This window comes from Mobula hypostoma, chromosome 3 (assembly GCF_963921235.1).
Source record: "Mobula hypostoma chromosome 3, sMobHyp1.1, whole genome shotgun sequence".
In the NCBI taxonomy this organism is placed as follows: Eukaryota; Metazoa; Chordata; class Chondrichthyes; order Myliobatiformes; family Myliobatidae; genus Mobula; species Mobula hypostoma.
The window spans coordinates 122,629,865-122,648,293 of NC_086099.1; the positions used below are offsets into that span (position 1 = coordinate 122,629,865).

The following is an 18,429-nucleotide window of genomic DNA, read 5'->3' on the forward strand; positions in this document are numbered from 1 at the left end:
GTCCTTGAATCAGAATCAGGTTTTACATCACTGGCATCTGTTGTGAAATTTGTTGTTTTGTGACAGCAGTACATTGCAATCCATAATAATAAAAACTAGAAATTAGAATTGGTATATATTTTTTAAAAGTTACATTACATTAAATAAGTAGTGCAAAAACAGAGGGAAGAATTACTGAGGTAGTGCACATGGGTCCATTGTCCATTCAGAAATCTGATGGCGGAGGTGAAGAAGCTGTTCCTGAATTGTTGGGTGTGTGTCTTCAGGCCTCCCCGGTGCTAGCCATGAGAAGAGGGTATGTCCTGGGTGATTGGAGTCCTTAATGATGGATGCTGCCTTTTTGAAGCATCACCTTTTGAAGATGTTCTCGATGCCGGGGAGGCTAGTGCCCATGGTAGAACTGGCTGAGTTTACAACTTTCTGCAGCTTTTTCCAATCCCATGCAGTGGACCCTGCATACCAGGCAGTGATGCAACCAGTTAGACTGCTCCCTGTGGTACCTCTGTGTAAATTTGTGAGTGCCTTTGGTGACAAATCAAATCTCCTCAAACTCCCAGTGAAATATAGCTCCTTTTTTTGTAATTGCATCGGGATAGATCCTCAGAGATGTTGACACTCAGAAATTTGAACCTGCTCACAATTTCCATTTCTGATAATAATCCAAATCCTCTCTCCTTTATGTTTCTCAGCTTCCCCTTAAACCCATCTCTTCACCACTGCTGCTAAGTTCCATGTTCTTCATTGTGTGTTCCCTGAAACTAAATCGCCTCATATTTAGAATCTTCTTCCCTAAGCCTACTTGATTAAATCTTTCCAAAAACTCAAAGCCCTCCTTTAGTTCAGATCCCAGACTTGTATTTATGAGAGCAAAGCAGCCTTTAATCAGTCTGTCAGGGAGGTTATAACCAATCATTCATCCTCATTAGGGGCAGCTTGGTAGGTAGTGTAGCGCTATTACAGGGCCACTGATGCAGGTTCAATTCCCGCCTCTGTCTTTACTGTCTGTAAAGAGTTCGTATGTTCTCCCTGTGACCATGTGAGTTTCCTTCCCCTTCCAAAGATGTGCGGATTAGTGGGTTAACTAGTCACACAGATACAATTGGGCAGTGGGGGCTTGTTGGGCCGGAAGGACCTGTTACCATGCTGTATCTCTAAATTAAATATATAAACTTAAATTGAAGTCCACTTCTCACCCTCTCTGGGACATTTCTTATTTATAAAATGGAGTCCAGAACTGTTCCCAAAGCTCCAAGTGTGGTCTATGTAAAATTTGAGACTTGTAATATAATATTTCTGCTCTTCCTGTTGTTCAGTCTTGAAATAAACTTTATTAATCTTGCTTCATTTAATAATTTGTAGATTTGTGTCCCAGATCACTTTTTTCAATTTACCTTTTCCAAAATATATTTTCTGAAAAAAGCTTTCATTTTTTTAGTCTTGCCAATGATTGCCCCATGCAGTTGACACCAGAGTTTAAGGCCAAGTGTTCAGGGTCTCGTCATCAGAGAGCCTGGACTCTGAGGTCTAGTGTTTGGGGTCCTGTCGTTGGACAGTTTGGAGTTCGGTGACTAATGTTTGGGGTCCCATCATCGGCGAGTTTGGAGTTTGAGGCCTGGAGTTCGGGGTCCTGTCATCAGCAAGTCTGGAGTTTGAGGCCTGGAGTTTGGGGTCCTGTCATCAGCAAGTCTGGAGTTTGAGGCCTAGAGTTCAGGTTCCTGTCATCGGCGAGTCTGGAGTTTGAGGCCTGGAGTTCAGGATTTCATCATCGGTAGGTCTGGAGTTCTGGGTCCCATCATCGGCAAGTCTGGAGTTTGAGGCCCTGTGTTCGGGGTGCCATCATCAGTGGGTCTGAAGTTTGTAGCAATGTGTTCAGGATCCCATCATCTGTGATTCTGGAGTTTGAAAGCTAGTGTTCAGGCCATCATCAGCGAGTCTGGAGTTTGAGGCAGCTGCTGTGGTTATTGCCAAGTACTGAGGCCCAAGAATCGATAGGGAGTCTGGAAGTCGAGGCCTGTTGGCCAGCACCATGGGTCTGTGAATCTCTGCAAGTCCACTGGGGTCCAATGTCTGTAATCCGAGTGTGAATCTGAGACCACTGGAGACCCAACGGAGTATGTGGGTGAGTGTGAAGGAGCAAAGGGCCTTGTTTAGCTGTTGTTGTTTTGTTGCTTGCTGTGTCCTGCGATATTCTGACAAGCATGGTGGGCATGCTATGTTGGCGCTGGAATGTGTGGTGACACTTTGTTAATGCAAATGATAAATTTCACAGTATGCTTTCATGTACACATGATATATAAACTTGAATCCTGAATCTTACTGGAGTGAATTCTTATTTAGACAGTCATTCTGTCTTTGTGTTTATGGAGCAAAAGTTATGCCAGGCCCAGACATCCAGGTATGAATCTTATTGGCTGAATACAAAAGTAAAAACCTGTCCATCAGGAACATCCTCCCAAATGAAAAATCTCCTCTGCACCTGCTCTAAAGCTTCCACATCATTTCCTACAACGAGGCAAACAGAACTCAGCACAATATTCCAAATATGGTCTAACTGGAACTTTATAGAGCATGATACGGATGCTGGTTCAACCCATCATTTCAAAAGGAGCAAAAGGGCCTCATTCGGTGTGGGGCGCATCGAGATTCTCCGTTCCACACTGGGGAAAGTCGATTCCATCCTACAATCTGCAGATCAGCCTGGATTGGTAAGGGAGAGGTTCCACACAGATTGGGGTGGCATGCAGAAAATTCCATATAGGTCACCAGTCCTGAAGGACTGTCACGTGGTTTCCAGAAACTAAAGATTAAACTCATAGTGAGGGTGATCTGCAGCCCAGCAGAACAATGGAAGGAGGGTTGAAAAAGTACATTCAGAGGCCATTTTATCCAGTATCTCCTGTACCTAATAAAGTGACCACTGAGGGTATGTTCATGATCTTCTGCTGCTGTTGTGCACACCACTGTTTCATAATACATGGTTATTTGAGTTACTGTCACCTTCCTATCAGCTTGAACCAATCTGGCCATTCTCCTGTGACCTCTCTCATAAACAAAGCATTTTTGCCCATAGAATTGCCGATCACTGAATTTTATTTTATTTTTCACACCATTCTCTATAATCTCTAGGGAATGTTGTGTGTGAAAATCCCAGGAGATGAGCAGTTTCTGAGATACTCAAACCACCCTGTCTGGCACCAACAATCATTCTCTGGTCTCTTCCCCATTCTGATGTTTAGTCTGAACAACAACTGAACCTCTTGACCAGGTCTGCATGCTTTTATGCTTTGACTTGCTGCCACGTGATTGTCTGATTAGATATTTGCATTAATGATCAGGTGTACAGGTGTACCCAATAAAGTGGCCACCAAGACTATATTTTCGTTTACTTGACTATTTATGACCAGCTGAGGTCATTGGCAACAGGAGGTCATACAATGAAAACATCAAAGCAGAGTTGGCACTTCTGTCTTACCACCTGAGAATATTCCTGTAAAATGGTAAAACACAAAGCCAGAAACACTCAGTGGGTCATGCAGCATCTGTGGACACATACTCCGATACTCCCTCCACAGATACTGCCCAGCCATCCATGTATTTTGTTTCCCCTGAGGGAAAATTGTGGTTGCTGGGTAGTGCTCTAAATAAATAAAATAATTCAAAAAGTCCCGTGTGAACACACCCTGAACCTCAAGGCTTCCTCGTTACTGACGAGTCATGAAAAAGTAAATAAAACTTAAAATAGAAAATAGAACTACTATTGCAGAGAGAAGTAGCTTTATGATTCCAGAAAATATCATATGAGGTTTATTGTTGAATATCTGTACTCTCATTGTTGTCAAAATAAAGTGGATTCCAGTTAACTGGGGCACATCAGGACCAGTACTTTTTGGCCCAATTCAGTTGGTGCACCTATTAGCTGAAGTTTCAAGGAAATAGTTAAAAAGGTATCAAAAAGATGGACTGAGTAACAAATTATGTATTTAAATAAAATACAGAACAACTGAGAACCCTACCAATAGTACTGTTGTACTAGAAAAATGTGTATTAGTTCCTAATAAGCTGGACCGGGACAATCCACAGTTATGCAGGGACCCTAGATCATATGCTCAGGGACCCAGGCTATTTTTTTTTGTGACTGTCTGTTTTCTGAAGTCATAACCATATGTGCAACGTGCTGAATACTGTTTCATTTTGCTATTCATGTATGGTTGAATGATAATTGAACTTGAAGTGGTTGGGGAGATTTCAAGGGCACTTTTAGAGAGGTAACAAAGAAAGTAACTGCGAAGGGCAGGGAAACCGCACAACTCCGACTAGGATACAATTGGATGAGCGGGAGAATGTATTATATTTAGGATTAATATATGCAAAATGGTGGAGGAACTCAGCAGGTCAGGCAGCATCTATGAAGAAGAATAAACAACCGAAGTTCACTTTAAAGTTTAAAGTAAATTTAAAATCAAAATACAAATCGTCACCATATACAACCCTGAGATTCATTTCCTTACGGGCACTCACAGTAACACAATAGAATCAAAGAAAGACCAAACCCACCAGGACAGGTGCAGTCTTTCATTGATTCTATTGTGCTTCAAGTTTCAGACTGACACCCTTCATCAGGACTGGGACAGAAGGGAGAAGAAGCCAGAATAAGAAGGTGGGCGAGGGGATGGAGGTCAAGCTCGCAGGTGATAGGTGAAACCAGGTGAGAGGAACGGTGGGTGGGTGGGGGAGGGAGATGAACTAAGAAGCTGGGAGGTGATAGGTGGAGAAGGTAAAGGACTGAAGAAAAAGGGATCTGATAGGAGAGGATTGTGAGGGAGGTGATGTTTAGATGAGGAGAAGAGAAGGGATGAGAGGGGAACCAGAATGGGGAGTGCAGGGAAGATTAGGGCAGTGAGTGAGTTAGTTGGGGATGAGCAATCATTGATCCCATTGATCATGTATCAGAAATGCTGGATACGGAATGTCTCCAGTATTGTCAAATACCCCCCATCCCCTGCCCTACCCCCGTCATCCTTCCAACAAACTCTTTAATCTCCTGCCATCAGGCAGCAGATACCACAGCAGAAGAACCAGAACTGTTAGGCTGGGTAACGGCTTCTTAACGCCCTGCGGCTGTAGGTTTTTGCAAATAAAACAATGTAAGGCATCTTAGAAAAATACTGTAACAACTCATTTAATGAACTCCAATAAACTGAACACAAAGCATGGTCAAAGTCGTTTACATAATTACAGCACCACGCCAGACCAGCCTCCTAAAGTGTTACTCCAACTCAATGTCAGTGGTTGTGAATTATGTACATTTCCACTAATTATGTTACCCTTAGTTCCCCCCCCACCCCAGAATTCACTAAAACCAGCTTTGTGAGCCTGTTTAGAGCTTGGACGAGCCCCCCAGCTCAGGTCCTGTGTCCCATGGGTAGAGTAACAGCAGGTGCCTCTGGCTCATCCGGGGGGTGTTGACAGGCCCATGGTCATGTTCTGACGTAGGGGCACGGTAATGGAATCCTCCAAAACTTGTTTAACGCGATCTACTGAAACACATGCAGGCTTGCCCTTCTTCTCTACGATAAAAGTCCATTCCAAGATGCAGAACGGGCCATCATAAGGGGACCTAAGGTATGCATCTTGGTGGATGAAAACTAATGAGGCAGAATGTCGGGCAACAGGACCCCAAGGTGGGAGGTAGGAATAGGTGCAAAGGAATTGAATTTACTGGGGGGGTGCGTGGAACAGTGTTGAGAGGCAATCGTGGAGTCAGGAATAAAACCACTCAGCACTCATATACTTTCTCAGCTGCCGATGACTGCAGGTCCTCTTTTGGAGCTGTTCTGAGCTCAGCAGGGCACACAGGAGAGCGGCCCTCAAGGAGAGGTGAAACTGCTCGCGTAGGCCATTGGACTGTGGGTGATACACTGGGGTGTGATGTAGCCTAACACCAAGGTTCTGGGCCATCGTAGCCCAGGGGCCTGATAGGATTGGGGACTGCCATCAGAGGAAATATCAGATAGGGGTGCCAAACTGAGCAACCCAGGTACCGATGAATGCCCAAGTCACATCTGCAGCCGTCATTGATGCTAGAGGACCGACCTCCAGCCACATCGTGCTACGGTCCACCGGGGTGAGGAGGTGCGTGACACTGCGGAATAGGGAAGATGACCAACAAGGTCTACGTTACCACGGTCAAACCGTCGCTCAGGGAGCTCGACAGTTAATTTTTGACCGCTGGCACTCCACACAAGCTGCACTCCAGGCACACGCGTCCTTTCTGAAGCTGTGCCACATAAACTTTAGTGCAGCCATTTTCTGTGAGGCCTTCTGGTCCAGATGCGAGAGACCGTGTATGGAGTCAAAAACAGTCTGTCTCCAGTTTACGGGCACTACGGGGTGAGAGCGACCAGCTGAGACATCACACAGGAGAGAAACCCCAGCTTCCCCAAACCTAATGTCTGCCACCCGCAGGCCTGTGACTGCTGTTTGGTAAGCCTGGACCTCTGGGTCAGGAGCTTGGTTGGCTGCCATCCCAGAATAGTCAACCCCTATGTCTTATTTTATTTTGTAATGGCTGGCCGTGAGGGGTAATCAGCCACGGCATTATTTTCCCATTGATTGCCTCACGGTAAAATGTGCTGCACTTCCTTTCGGAGAGACGGAGCTGCCAAATGAAGGTGAACAGCAGCACCCACAGCGTAGTCTGAAGCACTAGTAATAATAGCTATGGGTAGTGGGCGTGCCAGTAGGGTCACGTTGGAAAGAGCTCATCTGATACCATCAAATGCCCTGGTCGTGTCCACTGACCCGTCAAGCACGTGATTAGGGGTATTGTCTTTAAACACACTGTAGAGGGGTAGCATAAGTTCAGCAGCCCGTGGAATGAAGCGGTGATAGAAATTCACCATGCCTAAAAACTGTTGTTTTTTAGTAGTGTGAGGCAGAGAGAAATCCATTAATAGTGGCTACTTTTGATGGGAGGGGTTTCTCACCTTCTGCAGAGATGCAATGGCTGAGAAAGTCAATGGTTGACAACCCAGACTTGCATTTAGCAAGGCTAATAATCAACCCAGGTTGACTTAAGCGCTCGAAATGTGTGTAGAAATGACATACATATTCAGATTTGGATGCACTGACAAGTGTATCATCCAGGTAAACAAAAAGAAAATCTAAATCTTTTAATACAGAGTCCATCAGCTGTTGGAAAGTCTGTGCTGCATTTTTTCAATCCAAATGGCATATGTAGAAAGTCAAAGAGGCCAAATGGGATTACCACAGCTGTTTTGGGATGTTCTCCAAGCAAACAGGCACCTGATGGTAGCCCCTAACTAGATCGACTTTGTAGATAATTTATTTTTCAGCTAAATATACTGAAAAGCCTAGGATGTGTGGGACTGGGTAACGAACAGGGGTGGTGGCCTTGTTAAGGCATCTGTAAACACCACATGGGTGACAACCACCATTATATTTAGGAACCATATGGAGGGATGAAGCCCAGGGGCTATTTGACCGGCATACAATTCCAAGTCTTTTCATTTTGGCAAACTCAGCCTTCACGGTCTACATCTTATCTGGGTCCTGTCTACACATGCGGGCATGGACTGGTGGGCCAGTTGTGGGAATGTGCTGCTCGGCCCAGTGTTTTGTGTCTGGGATGGAGAATATGGGCATGGTGAGGTTTGGGAGTTCACTCAGCAGTCGAGTAAACTCACATGCAGTGGTGCATGCACATGATAGAGTCACTGTGGGGAACTTACTCAGGGAGCAGGGTAACCACCCAAAGTCCTCAACATTCACAAGCCAGCAGTTCTTAAGATCGACTAACAGTCCTTGGGCACACAGGAAATCTGTACCAAGCAGAAGTCAAGCCACTTTAGCCATGACAGTCCCACGTGCAACATCTCTCTCTGAAGCAGAGAGTCACCTGTCATGTCTTTTAAGTCTGGACCATGCTGCCTTTGGCGGCCTCCAGTGAAGTTTCATTGCTTCTTGCCCTCTCATCATTAGATGACGCTGGCAGCACACTCACTTGCACAGCCTCGTCACACAGGAAACGTCGTCCTGAAAGGGGTGCCTATAATGAATAGAGACGACCCTGGCAGCTGGAACCCACCGTGTTCACTGACCTCTGATGTCCCGATGTGCTACCACTGTCAAAGCACTTCCGAGCAAGCGTGGTAAAGACACAGACCCAGTGTTGTCGGTTTCACAGCATGGGTTAGTAGTTTGTTTTGGAGCTTATGCTGCAGGTCTTGCTGAATGGGCTTGTGGTAACTTCTACCTTGCAAAAGACTACCCGACAATTTCATGTCCAAAGGAACAACTTTATCTCGAACGGAAAGAGCAATATTTATACACAGAGGCTTTCACAACCCGCACAGCATGGCAGGGACAGTATAGACAATGCACACAGGAAGTAAAGAGAACGGAAGTAAAACCCCCCCATTACCCTAATCAGTATTAACTTACTTTTAATAATGCTCACATTATAACACTTCTCCCCCCTTTAAAATCTAACAGTCCCCAAATGTAAAAAACTAGGAAATAAAAACAGTGGTGTTATTAACTTGCGTACCCCTGAAAACTTATACTAATATCTCAGCAACAGTTTACCAATACAAAACATCTAGAAAACGTGACAGATTCAACATTCAATCTAACAACAACAAAAAAGAACTGTCCCGTCAAAGATTCAGTCTCTCAGGAGGTTTACGAGTGCACTGTGATCTGCGCACTACCCCCGGTGACCCAGCAGGCACCGCCGGTGATGGTGTTTTGGGTGGGTCTGGTGTTGGGGGTATGAGAGGGGTCTGTGTGTCTGTGTGAGAATGTCCATCCTCTTCAGGCGACCCTGACCCCTCTGCCAGTGTCTCGCCCCCTGGCAAAGTCACTGGTGGACATGCTTCCGCAAAAGTCTGTCTCAATTTTGCCTTCGTGTCTGGGCGCAGCAGGTCCAGTCTTGACTTGGGCCTACGCCCCATCAGCATCTCTGCTGGAGTGCAGGCAGTCATAGTCTGTGGCACGAGGCGGTATTTAAACAGGAAACATGAAAGCCGTATGCTAAGAGAGTCCCCTGTCATCTGCTTCAGGCCTTCCTTCACTGTCTGAACAGCCCCCTCAGCCAAACCATTTGAGTCTGGGTGGAAAGGGGCCGTCCGAATGTGATGAATGCCATTCTGCTGCATGAACTCACTGAACAGCTCACTGGTGAATGTCGGGCCATTATCAGTGACTAGAGGGTCAGGCAACCCGTGGACTGCAAACACTTGCCCGCGTTTGTCTATGGTTGAGGGGGCTGTGATGTTGCTCATGATGTGAGCTTCGATCCATTCAGAATATGCATCTACCATTACAAGAAACATCTGCCCCATAAAAGGGCCAGCAAAGTCCAAATGTAGCCCAGACCAGGGGTGGTCTGGCCACTCCCATGGGTGCAAAGGAGCTGGTGGTGGCATATTCTAATTAGTCTGACATTGTGTGCATGATTTACCTTGTTCTCCAGATCCTGATCCATTCTTGGCCACCAAACATAGGATCTTGCAAGGCTTTTCATTCGAGACACTCCTGGGTGAGCCTCATGAATTTCCTCCACAATCTGTGAATGGCCAGGGGGAGGCACGATGACCCTCGCCCCCCAGAAAATGCAGCCATCCTGCAGACTGAGTTCTGTCGTGCGTTTGGTGTAAGGCCTCAGTTCCTCTCCTTCCACGACTCTGAGCCAACCTTGTAAAAGAAAAGTTTTGACTTGGGACAGGACTGGGTCCCTCTCTGTCCACTGCTTGATCTGGGTCGCCTTTACAGGCACCTCTGACAGCCTCTCCAATGAAAACATATTCTGGAGGCACATATGTAGCAACAGGTGTCTCAGGTAAAGGTAGTCAACTCAGTGCATCAGCGTTTGCATTATCCCCACCTGCTCTGTACACCATAGTGTACTGGTAGGCTGACAATGTAAGAGCCCAACGCTGTATCCTGGCTGAGGCTAGCGGTGGGATGCATCTAGTCTCACTGAACAGGCTCATCAGTGGTTATGGTCCTTACAAATTGTAAATACATGTCCATAGAGGTACTGATGAAAGCGTTTAACCGCAAAAACAATGGCCAGACCTTCTTTGTCTAGCTGTGAATATCTCTTCTCAGCAGCCATCAGGGTACGTGAAGCAAAACCAATAGGCTTCTTTGAACTGTCCTCCATTACATGTGAGAGAACTGTCCTGACTCCATAGGGCGAGGCATCGCATGCCAGGGTGATCTCCTTGTCTGGGTCATAGCGAACAAGCAGCTTCGCTGAGTGGAGGAGTTCCTTCACTTCCTTGAAAGCTTCCTCCTGCTCTTCACCCCACTGCCACTTAGTGTCATTGTGAAGCAGCTTATACAGTGGGGGCAAAACCCTTGAGAGGTCAGGAAGAAACTTGCCATAATAATTCACCATGCCCAAAATGATCTGAGTTCAGTGACGCTCTTGGGGCTTGAGACCTCCTTAATAGCTTTCACTTTGTCCTCCACTGGGCAAAGCCCCTCAACTCAGATCTTGTGTCCCAGGTAAGTCACACTCGATGCCAGGAACACACATTTTCTGCGTTTCAACTGCAGCCCTGTGTCTGAGAGCCTCTTCAGCACCCGTTCTAAATCAGCCAGATGCTCCACCTCCGTAGCCCCCGTGATCAAAATATTATCAAGGTACACTGCTACGTGTGGAATCCCCTGCAGCAAAGTGTCCATTGTCCTTTGGAAAATGGCAGGGCTGGACGCCACTCCAAACACCAGGTGATTGTACTTGAATAATCCCTTGTGCGTGTTAATTGTGACGTACTCCTTTGAATTCTCGTCGAGCAGCAGCTGTTGGTAGGTGTGGCTCGTGTCCAGCTTTGAGAACAGCTTACCCCCTGACAGGGTCGCAAACAGGTCATCTACCCGTGGCAATGGGTACTCCTCCAGCTTAGAGACCTGATTCACCGTAAGTTTATAATCCCCACATATCCTCAACATTTTGTCTGCCTTCAAAACTGGAACAATGGGAGCCGCCCACCTTGAAAACTGGACGGGCTCAATAATGCCCAGCCCCTGTAAACGTTCCAGCTCCTCCTCGACTTTGCCTTTCACTGCATAGGGCACCGACCTGGGCTTAAAAAAACGTGGTGTGGCCTCAGGGTCGAGATGGAGTTTCACTGTCACGCCCTTCAGTGTTCCCAGCTCGTCCTGAAAATGTCACTGTACCATTGCAGAATGTCCTCCGTCGTGTGTGCATACTTAATTTCATGCCAGTTCAGCCGGATTCTGCAAAGCCAATCGCGACCCAAAAGACTGGACCCCCTGCCCTTAGATATCACTAGCCTGGCTTCAGCCTTCTGACCCCCGGCTGAAATGTCCACATACAACACCCCTAAATGAGGTATGGGCTGCCCTGTATAGGTCCTAACTTTGAGCTTTGTCGGTCTAATGGGAGGCAGGTTGGACCCTCATGTCCTCCTGTAGGTCTCCTCACTAATGATCCATGCAGTAGCCCCTGAATCAATCTCAAACTTAATGTCCTTTCCCCTGACAGTGACTGTGACATAATATGGTTCAGGTGGTTCCTCGTCTGTTTCCACACGCTGCCCCTTCGTCTGCATCTTCTAGATGATGTGTGGCTGCCTGAGCCTGTTGAGTTTTCCCCTGCCCAGGCTTAATCTTACCCTTTGAACTTCTGCACTTTTTAGCTAAGTGTCCCGTTTTGCTACAAGCATGGCAGACAGTGTCTTTGAATTTGCAATCATTTGCAGAGTGCGTCCCTCCACACTGGAAACATTCCACCCGCTTTGCCTGTTTACCAGTCTCCCTCCTGACTTGGTGAACTGCCACCGATTGCGACCCCCCATGTCCTTTCTGGATATCCTTGGCGTTATTAGCAGCCATCTCCATGCCTTGGGCAATCGCTAAGGCTTTCTTGAAAGTCAGTGGTGGGGTTTCCCCTAACAGGCGGTGTTGTATGCCATCATTATTAATGCTGCATACCCATCTATCACGGAGCATGTCATCCAACACCGCTCCGAAATCACAATGCTCCGACAGCTGCCGAAGCTCGGCCACAAAATTGGCCACAGACTGACCTGGCTTCCTGAATCAGCTGTGAAACTTACACCGTTGGACTATCACAGAAGGTTTTGGATTGTAGTGGTTCCCCACGAGCTTGACCAGTTCATCATGCGGAATGTCCCCCGGTTTCCGCAGTGTTTCTAAATACCTTATTAGCTTGTAAGTCTTTACCCCACACACACTCAGGAGAATAGAGCACTTCTTAGCCTCCTCAGTAATTCCATTAGCACAGAAAAAGTGCCCAAGCTTTCCTCATACTCCGGCCAGTCCTCCGTTAACTCCACAAATTCACCCATAGTCCCCAACGTAGCCATCTGAACGTGCAGCCCCTTATCAGCTCTGCTGTTCCCTTTCGAAACACGCCAACACATCCACAAAACCAGTGCACCTCGTCGCCAAAAATATGTGGTAACTTCTACTTTGGAAAAGACCACTCGACAATTTCATATCCAAAGGAACAACTTCATCTCGAACGGAAAAAGCAATATTTATACACAGAGGCTTTCATAACCCGTACAACATGGCAGGGACACTATATACAAAGCACACTGGAAGTTAAAAGAACGGAAGTAAAACGCCCCATTATCCTAATTAGTATTAACTTACTTTTAATAATGCTCACATTACAACAGGGCTTATTAAGGAAGAGAAAAGAGGAGGAATGATGCACCACTGCCTGACTGAGTGTAGACCATCAGCCATTTTAGCAAGCTCCCTATCGTCCTTCACGGGTGCATTAGTGAGGGCTTTGCAAACTGGAACAGGCATTTACCGCATGAAGAGTTCTTTAAAAGTAAAACAGGGATGGTGATTTCCCAGGAGAGACAGCACATGGTACGCTAACTCTGACAGCTTAGCATCCCCTAGGCTGGGTATGGACAGTAACTGTTTGACGTGCTCAGACCCTGATAGTCCAGCAGTCTGTAAAAGGTGAGCTTTCAGCGATTGGTATTTATCATGTTCAGGCGGGTGTTCCAACAGACTCACCCCTCTCACAGCCGTGGAGTTTCTGAGCTACGCTACCACGTAGTAGAACTTGGTGTCGTCCGTGGTGATTTCTCGCAGCGCAAATTGGGCCTCGGCTGGTACAAACAAAGCGACGGCATTTTGTTCCTAAAACCTCGGCAGTTTCAAAGCGACCATGTTGGCTGACACCTTGAATAACTCTGGAGTCATCCTAGAGCATCAGGGTCACCAGTGTAGGCTTTTGCAAATGAAATGATGTGAGGCATTTGAGGTTTAAGGAAAACTGTAACAATTTATTTATTATACTCCAGAAACAGAACGCAAAGTGAGATAAAAAGTACTTTCTGTAATTATGTCATCACGTCTGACACCCTCTTACAGTAAAGCCCGACTCAACGTCAGTGGTTGTGAATTCTGTACATTTCCACCAATTACATTACCCTACACTGTCACCCAGCACACATACACTCTGACTGAATGCCTTGTGCCTCTTGCCCCTCCCCACCTCCCAACTCACAAACACACTCTCATCTTGCACTTGTCACTCGGTATCTTTCATTTCTGCTCTTCCACTGTTTGTTTTATTATAATGGTGCCAGTAACATTACACTGTCTCACATAAACGGGCACCTCACGCTTTATGCCAACCTGTCAGCCTCCAGGCCGTGCCACTCAGGGACTTGTGCTAGTATTATTTTGTGACAGTATGTGCTGTTGTAACTACATGTGCTGTGTGTGACTGTACACACTGTGTTTTACACCTTGATCCGGAGGAACGGTGTTTAGTTTAGCTGTATACATGTGTATGATTGGGAGACAGTAAACTTGAAACTAACGGGGGGATGGGTGCGGTTTCTCTTTGAAACCTATTGAATATTGAAAGGCCGAGATGGATGTGGAGACCATGTTTTCTATAGAGGGAGAGTTGAGTACCAGAGGACACAGGCTCAGAATAGAGGGACGTCCGTTTAGAACTGAGATGAGGAGGAAATTCCTTAGCTAGAGAGTGGAGAATCTGTGGAATTCGTTGTCACAGATGGCTGTGGAGGCCAAGTCATTGGGCATTTTTAAAGTGGTAGTTGATAGCTTCTCGATTAATCGGGGCATCAAAGGTTACGGGGAGAAGGCAGGAGAATGGGGTTGAGAGGGATAATAAATCAGCCATGATGGAATGGCAGAGCAAACTCAGTGGGCTAAATGACATAACTCTACTACTATGTCTTATAGTTTTATGGTCTTATCTCAGGTCTGAGCTCTGATCACAGCCTCCTCGCCGACAAAGAGCACAGCTGTTCCTCTTCCTAGAGATGCTGCCTGGCCTTCTGCGTTCACCAGCAATTTTGATGTGTGCTGCTTGAATTTCCAGCATCTGCAGAATTCCTCGTGTTTGCTGTTCTTATTCTTTGCTTTCTGTCTGCTAATAAACTCTCAGCCTAACCAATGTCTTCCTCTTATCCTTGTGTGCTTTAACTGCATTCAACTCCAAAAAACTTCAAAAAATCAGAATCCACAATATCTAATCAGATTCCGATTCATATTCTGTCACGAGTACATTGAAACGTTCCACTCAGTGGCCACTTTATTACATGCCACCTGTACCTAATAAAGTGGCCACTGAGGGTATGTTCGAGGTCTTCTGCAACTGTAGCTCATACGGGAAGTTGTGCATTCAGAGATGTTCTTCTACACACCACTGTTGTAACATGTGGTTACTTGAGTTACTGTCTGTCAGCTTGAAACAGTCTGACCATTCTCCTCTGACCTCTCATTAATAAAGCATTTCTCCCCACAGAACTGGTGCTCTCTGGATGTTTCACTGTTTTCTATTAACTCAAGAGACTGTTGTGCATGAAAATCTTGGAAGATCAGCAGTTTCTGAGGTACTCAACCCACCCTGTCCGGCACCAACAATCATTTCATGGTCAAAGTCACTTAAATCACATTTCTTCCCCATTCTGGTGTTTGGTGTGAACAACAACTGAACCTCCTGACCATGTCTGCATGATTTTATGCTGCCGCATGATTGGCTGATTAGATATTTGCATTAATGGGCAGGTGTACAGGCGTACCTAATAAAGTGGCCTTAACACTGCATCCTTTGTTACAGATTTCAGCATTTTCCACACTATTAACTTTGGGTTAAGGAGCCGAATGGTCCCAGCTTAATTTCCCTCTCTTTTTCTTTCTTCTTTGTTTCATCCCCACATCTATAGAGGCTAGAATAAATTCCCTCTCAGTCCCCTGGTGGAAGAGGAAGGTGATAGACTGTTTAAATCCTCACAAAGGAAAGGCAGACTGTCTGATGTTCTCACTACACCGATGAGAGGGTCTGTCCTACCAAGAGAAGCTGGGCAGCTTTGTTCTGTATTCCTTCATGAGGGCTGACATCCTTTAAACAAAATATAAAGTTGATTGCTCCCACATCCTACTAAACGCTCCCAGTAGTGTGTGACTCAAATAGCCTCTGACAACCAAGTCCAGCTCCTGGCCTTCACATGTAGCTTATCTACTAAGACCGGCAGAACCATTTCCACTGACAGGAGACGGGGCAAGGGCGGGTTACTGGTGCCTTAAAGCCAGTCGCTTCGGGCAGATGGGGCTTGTCAGCCAAGGTTGGCAGCTTGTCTAGGAGAAAAAAAACTCTGATCTTAAACCTCCACTACCTTGTGGCTGTACCCACTCGTGGGAAGGCTTTGGGAGTAAACCCTGAGGGGAAAAATCTGGAGCTGGAGTCCCTAAGGCAGTCCAACGTTGAGTTCAATGCTGACTGGAAACTCCTGCAACACTGCTGGTACCAAACTGTATCGGTCTCTGCCGTTGCTTCTGGTTCTTCAGTTGCAAGAAGAGGGGAAGCCTGTTGGCCTGCTCTCCATATCACACTGTCCTGGCTTGTGTGTCACGTAGAGAGCTAGGACACAACGTCCATAGGCAACCCTGACCAACAGAGAGCCTCAAAAGTGTTTTGAGTCAGAATCAGGTGTAGTTAAATTAAATATGTAGTGCAAAAATAGAAATAAGAAAGCAGTGAGGTAGTGTTCATGATTCATTGTCCATTCAGAGGCCAGATGACAGAGGGGAGAAACTGCCCTTGAATCATTTAGTGTGTGTCTTCAGACTTCTGTACCTTCTCCCCGATGGTATCAATGAGAAGAAGGCATGACCTGGATGTTGGGGGAATCCTTCATGATGGATGCTGCCTTTTTGAGGCCTTGCTCCTTGAAGATGTCCTGGACACTACGGAGGCCAGTGCCCATGATGGAGCTGACTGAGTTTACATACTTTATGCATCTTATTTTGATCCTGTGCTGTAGCCCCCTCCCCCTCCCCCCACCATACCAGACAATGATGCAGCCAGTTGGAATGCTCTCCAAGGTAGAAATTTGTGTGTCTTTAGTGACGTATCAAATCTCCTCAAACTCCTAATGAAATATAGCCTTCTTTGCAGCTGTATCAACATGTTGGACCCAGGATAGATCCTCAGAGATGTTAGCGCCCAGGAACTTGAAACTGCACACTCTTTCCACTTTTGATCCCTCTATGAAGACCAGTGTGACCTCATCTTACCCTTCCTGAAGTCCACAATCAGCTCTTTGGTCTTGCTGATGTTGAATGTAAAGTTGTTGCTGTAATACCACTCACCCAGCTGCTATATCTCACTCCCGTACCCCCTCTTGTCACCATCTGAAATTTCTTCGGTTAGTAGTTGTATCATCAGAACATTTATAGATGGCATTTGAGCTGTGCCTAGCCACACAGTCATGGGTGTAGACAGAGTAGAGCATCGTTGAGGTGTGTCAGTAATGATTGTCAGTGAGATCGAGATGTTATTTCTGATTTGCACAGACTGTGGGGAGAATGTCAAGGATCCAGTTACAGAGGGAGGTACAGAGGCCCAGGCGCTGGAGCTCTTTGATCAGATCCGTAGGAATGATTATGGATGTTGAGCTATTGTTTTTCATAAATTCTGTTGCAGTTCTTTGTTTCATAAATACATGTATTTATTTCATAAATAACTATATCTATTTTCATAAATGCTATTTTATTTATTTACTTTCCTGTAAATGCCTGCAAGAAAATAAATCTCAGGGTAGCACAGGGTATACTTTGATAAAAAAAAATTCCTTTAAACTTTGAAATGTTTTCACTAAGTGGAAGAACCACAAGCGCATGAGATTCAGCAGATGCTGGAAATGCAGAGAAACACACACAAAATGCTGCAGGAACTCAGCAGGCCAGGCAGCATCTATGGAGAGGAATTAACAGTCATTGTTTCGGGCCGAGGCCCTTCATTATTTCTCTCTGTAGATGCTGCCTGACCTATTGAGTTCCTCCTGCATCTTGTGCTCATATGGCAGAATCACAGACGAGGAAGTATAATTATAAAATAAGGAAACGAAAGTGCCTAGAAATTTCTTTTTTGAGAGCAGTGAAGCTCTGGAAAGCTTCTGACAGCAATGTTTGATATAATTTGGTTTGTTTAGTATTTGCAGTGTCTGTCTTCTTTTGCGCATTGGTTGTTTGTCCGTCTTTGTGTGCAGTTATTGGTTGATTCTATTGCATTTCTTTGTTCTACTGGGAATGCCTGTGAGAAAAAGAATTTCAGAGTAGTGTATGGTAATGGATAGCATGTACTTTGATAATATATTTAAAATTTGAACTTTGACTCAGGGTTCAGAGTGCGAGGCAGAGGGTTAGCGGGTGTCAGGGGGAGTGAGGATGTAAAGAACATAAAACACAGGAGCAGGATTTGGCCACTTGGCCCATCAAGTCTGCTCTGTCATTTCATCATGGCTGATTTATTATGCCTCTCAACCCTAATCTCCTGCCTTCTCTTTATAACCTTTGACACCCTGACCGATCAAGAACCTGTCACCCTCCAGCGCAAATATACCCAGTGACTTGGCCTCACAACCATCTGTAGCAATGAGGTCCATAGATTCAAACACCCTCTGGCTAAGGAAATTCCTCCTCATCTCTGTTCTGAATGGACATCTCTCTATTCTGAAGCTGTACCCTTTGGCCCTAGACTCCCCCACTATAAGAAACTCCTCCAGGTCCACTCTTTCGCTATTTGATGGCTTCTCCCTGTGAAGGTGGGCTCTGCAGGTGTGTTCGTCGAGTCACAAGATGTGCTGTGCCAGCCTCAGGCCCCCCTCCCCGATTGCACTGCAGGGCTTTCACAGTAACCGCTGACTTCACAATGCCACCCGTGTGTGACGCGAATCACAATGGGGCCTCGGCAATGTCTCACAGATCACTGTGTCAGCTCCTGTCAGCTACTGATTGACGGCCTCTGAACAATATTTCCCTTTTAGCTTCTCGTTCAGGCAAGAACTCTTTATTAAGTTTGTTCCTCTTTATACGGTGGGGCTAAATGTGGAGTGGTTCTCTTCC

The 18,429-nt window shown here is 46.0% G+C and overlaps 1 pseudogene; it reads right to left on the minus strand.

Annotated features, from left to right (window-relative positions):
• Positions 1 to 6,198: 6,198 nt before the first annotated feature.
• LOC134343733 (uncharacterized protein K02A2.6-like) lies at positions 6,199 to 11,606 on the minus strand (annotated as a pseudogene).
• Positions 11,607 to 18,429: the final 6,823 nt, after the last annotated feature.